The sequence below is a fragment of the Electrophorus electricus genome, chromosome 8, assembly GCF_041902795.1.
Source record: "Electrophorus electricus isolate QZ-2024a chromosome 8, ASM4190279v1, whole genome shotgun sequence".
Taxonomy (NCBI): domain Eukaryota; kingdom Metazoa; phylum Chordata; class Actinopteri; order Gymnotiformes; family Gymnotidae; genus Electrophorus; species Electrophorus electricus.
Window position 1 is genome coordinate 14220001 of NC_137504.1, and position 5000 is coordinate 14225000.

Below are 5000 nucleotides of genomic sequence, written 5' to 3' on the forward strand. Positions count from 1 at the left end.
GCGAGGCCTACGGACAGCTGTTGCTTATAATCTGTTTTGTGGTTTATTTTCTCTTCTTTCACCTTAACCTTGCACTCTTTGTCTCTCTCACACACTTCCTCTCTCTATCACACTTACACACACACACACATACACACAAGCAGCTGGTATTGACCTCGTCAAAAAAAAAAGTCAGAGATTGTTTCATGTTACCTTGTTTTCCTCTGTCCTCTAATCCCTCTACTTCTGTGGTTCTCTCTCTGCGGGCTGCAATCCCACACCACTGCAACATGGTACATATAAGAGGTGTAACAGTCAGAACCATGGACTGCAGGCTTGGTGCAACTTTATGCAATCTATCCATGTATTTGAAAATGTACACAAATGTACAATTTATAACCTTACATACTACTTAAAAAAAAAAAAAAGTCATACAGGTACATTCTCATATTTATTCACCCTTTTCTGTTACTGTTCTACAGCTAAACACCAGGCTTCTGCACCACTTATGACATTAGTGGAATGCTGACTCCAACCAGCTTATAATGAATTACTTTAGCATTTGTTGGTTAAATATTGGATATAATTTAACCCTTCAGGCATTTGTTGGTTAGATATGACTAAATGGCCCTTACTGGCATTTGAGATCTCATAGTCCTAATTGACAGTTACTGGCTTGTAATCATTAATAGCAACACTAGAATTTGTTGGTTAAACATTCCTCTAAGAGAAGGGGCCTATTCAATAAGAAGAGAAGGTGAAAAAGCAAATCAAAAAGACAGAGGGAGAAAAGACTCCACAGCTCTAAAGCTTTAAAGCTCCTCTTATCATTTTTGTTTTGGCTTGACAGTTGTTTGTCTTTTTTTTGTCCATGTGTGTACACAAAAGTCTTATCTGGGTGGTTTGGTGAGTCACGTGACATCAGAGGGCAGGGGAACGTAACACATTCACACACAACACACAAAGCACACACACACAAAAAAAACACCCTCAGCAACAAACAAAAAAAAAAGAAGAAAAAAAAGACATAACACACATCCACGCAACATATGAGGTTTTAACACAGACAATAACGAGTTTAACCCATATTCTAGCTGTTTTGTGGAGTTAAGTGTGATTTTGATAGCAGGACACATGACTTGGATATGAGGCACTATATCACTGGCCATCTCTGGCAAATGTCAGTAGCACCCAGTGATGATGTCATCAAGCTTATGACTTAACAGAGCTGATGCTGTCAGAGGTGACGGTGTGGGGGCTGACGCTATCAGGGCTTGAGCTGCGGCTGGAAGCGTTGGCGTGCCCGCTAATGGGAACAGCAAAAGGGGTGAAACATTAAGATTTTAATGCAGGCCAAAGGTCAGTTGGGCCTTTCACCCTGAACAAGCTCAATGCTTCACAAGGACACAAAGACGCATGAATACACATGCACGCGCGCACGTGCACACACACACACACACACACACACACACAGACAGAGCTGCATATGGGGAGCCTATGAAAACATGCTTTTAGACCATGCAAGTCTCTCTCTCTCTCTTTCTCTCTCTCTCTCTCTCTCTCTCTCTCTCTCTCTCTCTCTCTCTCTCTCTCTTGCGCTGTGTGTGTGTGTTATGACACACACCAGGATTCCATACTCAAATGTCCAGGCACACCTACACACATGCACACACAGACACACACACACACACACACACACACACAGACACACACCAGGGAAATGCATGCAGGGACACACACTTCTTCCTTCCTGGATTATCACTTTATCTATGGTTTAGCATCTGCACAAGGCAGACTCAGCCCTTTCCCTCCTGCTCACCACCTCAGACTGCAGTCCACCGTTAGTGACCAGGCAGCTCGTGTGCTACTACACTCTCCCTGTGGTGGGGGGCCGGGTGGGCGGTGTCGGCATTCGGTGACTGTTGGGGTGGGGGCTATGTAACAGCTTGCTCTCTCACCATTACTGACCTCTGTGAGAGAATAACATGTACTACCCCGTCTTTGTCTTTGTCAGATTTGATATCTGAAGGGGAGGATTGTTATTCCATAAGGCAAATCAAAGCATCTTGTTTCGCAAACAGTGGGAGAGCGCTGTATGTATGTAGATAAGTAAATATGTAAATATATAAATATGTTTATGCACGCAGGCATGTTTTCACACACCGCGGCCTTCCCTAACATCGTGCTGCATATTCATGAACGCATAATAAACTGTAAGGCTGTTTACACCTTATGACTGCTGCTTTCCGAATCTTGTAAACACATAAATAAATTCACAGCACGCCCAGTGCACACCCACATGCACAAGACATGGTTGTGAGGAGAAAATCAACAAAACAGCAAACGGAAAAACATGGATTGTGAGTTGACTGCTTGCTAGTTGTAAACAGCTTGGTAATATATACTGGAAAAAAGATTTTAAACATTGTATCTCTGGTACTTTCCCTTTCAATAGGGCGAATATTTTTCTCTTCTTTTTAATATTCAAATTCTGTATCACAGATTAAAATGGTGATGAGGAGATCTTTAACGTGTACCAACTTTTTGACAGAACTGTACGAAAGCCTAAATTAAGTTGGAATGTCGAACCTTTAATAACAAAATGAATGTGACCATTAGTGTGACTGCAAGATCTGTTCGCATGAAGTCTGTGAATCCCACACCTACTGAGACGCGTTATTGGGATGCCCCATAGGTTACTCCACAGTGAGGTTTTTCCCTGACACCCACACGTGAGGAGTGACCAGTGAAACAAAGATGTGTGATATTAGTGGGTGTGGCCAAACAAGTGGAAGATGATTGGATGAGGGTGTGGCGATGGAGCAGCCAATAGCTGCTCCGTCGACAGGTTAAAAATAAAAGCAATTGACAATGAAAGAATCAATTTTGTGAATATGTTAGTTTGGTACAGTAAATGCTCTGTGATAGTTTTGCTACTTGCTACCTGTAGCCAGATCAGATTATCTTTGGTAAATAGCAGTGTAAAACATATTGGTTCAGTAAGCCATTGGTAAATACAGGCAAGTGGTATTCTTCTATGCTATAAGCATATGATGAAGGATTCTGTGAGACAAAAGGTGCTGCAGAGATTCATCACCAAAATGTAAGCCCTCGATGGAAGAAATTAATGTCCAGACATGCCACTTGCAACATACTGACCAAAGGCTTCTGATAGCAGGACACTCCCTATATGTAAGCAGAGCTGCCAACTGTCCTGACATTAAGCAAGGTTGCTGTGCAGACCGGTGTGTTTAAAATGCTCCAATAGTTTCAAACGAGTAATATATCGCATTTACTAGTGAATGGGCATCTGCTGTAGCCTGCTGGAGGGAAAAGATGACATTACAACATACCCTGTAGCAAGCAGGAGGAAAGAACCAGACACGGCTCTTCTACCTACGTGGCAGAGACTGTAGAAGTCATAGGATTCTTTAAGATTGCTCTATGATAAATTTGTGAAAGGTCAGAGTCTAAACCCCTGTATACTAGGAGTTACTGTGGTGGGGTTTTAGAGGAATCTTACAGGTGTATAGGAAAAAGGAGAGCTTCAAATAAAATAATATACTAACATGATCTTGGACTAAACATGCACACCTAGAGTGCAAAGGTCATCAGACATATCGTATGTACAGAGACAAGGCTAACTTTATTAAAACAGTTTCTTTGTGATATGTTTTGAGAATATTAATAGGATTAAAGAGTTAATATAAGGTTGAAAACATCTGAGTCTCTTGGATTCTGTGGTATATTTTAAATAACTGTATGCCCTTTCATGCTCATACCTACTTGTCCTTTTAATTTATTATAACTGAAAAGCCTACATTCTAGTAAATATGAGTATAAGTATTAGACTATAATTGGCTTTGTGTAAGCTGTAAGTGGGTCAAAGAACATGTGTGTTTGTGTGTGTGTGTGTGTGTGGGTGTGTGTGTACATTATCATGCAAACTTGCTTCAGTCACATGAGCAGTGTGTGTCTGTGTGTGTACATATATAAGAGCGTGACCTGATAAGTGCCATTGCCCTCACATGCTGTTGTGGAATGAGAAGTCGAAGAGTCACACCTAGTAGTAGCTGTGTGTGTGTGTGTGTGTGTGTGTGTGTGTGTGTGTGTGTGTGTGTGTGTGTGTGTGTGTGTGTGTGTGTGTGCACCCCATGACTTCTATCTGCTACACCTTATAGCCTACCTTCATGACTTCTTTTACTAAGTATGGCTTTCATGAAGTTCTATATTCACTGTAAGCCACTGACTAGAACTTGCTTAATTCGCTTATATTATATTTTGAAAGAACGAACTACATGAAATCCATTTAGTCTCGCTTTTTTGCACACATACCCACAGTAGCTTTGTGTATGAGGCAGGATAAATGATGTTGGCAGCCATGAGCTGGACTAGATCAGGGCCTTTTCCTTTTTAGTCGGCAAAGAGCACTGAATCGTTGCATCTTCTGCAGCGTTTGTTGCACTGTACAATGGGCATGAAAAAGTGTTTACATCTTCATTTTCTTCCTCTTTTTCTTAAAACATGTGGCTCGCAGTTGTTGGTACAGAAAGTCATTTATAGGGAAGGCATAAACATGAGTCCTAATATGTTTAGGACACACTACATGCGTTCTGATAGGTTCAATTCATTGTTGATTCATTTTGTATTAAAGGATCTCAATTTCAAGGGTAGGTGAGTATTTAGGGACTTTTTGCAACACTGGTGAAATCCCATGGAACTCGGTGAGAAAAACGTCTAACATAACCTGCATTGCTTCATTTCCACAAAAGTATTGTTATCAGGACTGAGCGTGCACGTACCAGCCCATGGGTGTGTGAGCTCACATTCAGTCACACACACACACACACACACACACACACACACACACACACACACACACTTACAAACACACACACACCCACACATACACACAGGGAAACAGGTTTACTTTAACAAGGACTACAAGTGTGGAGTATTGGGAATACCCACCCATCCCCACCACTGCCAGTGATTGGCTAGGACTAGCATGGGATAATGGG

The 5000-nt window shown here is 41.6% G+C and overlaps 1 long non-coding RNA gene across 1 annotated transcript in view; it reads right to left on the minus strand.

Annotated features, from left to right (window-relative positions):
• Positions 1 to 5000, minus strand: part of LOC145659095 (uncharacterized) — a 14917-nt gene that overhangs the window by 1170 nt on the left and 8747 nt on the right. Inside the window, exon 2 of the long non-coding RNA XR_014125102.1 lies at positions 193 to 262. This is a non-coding gene — a long non-coding RNA (uncharacterized LOC145659095). The remainder of the gene's footprint in view (positions 1 to 192; positions 263 to 5000) is intronic.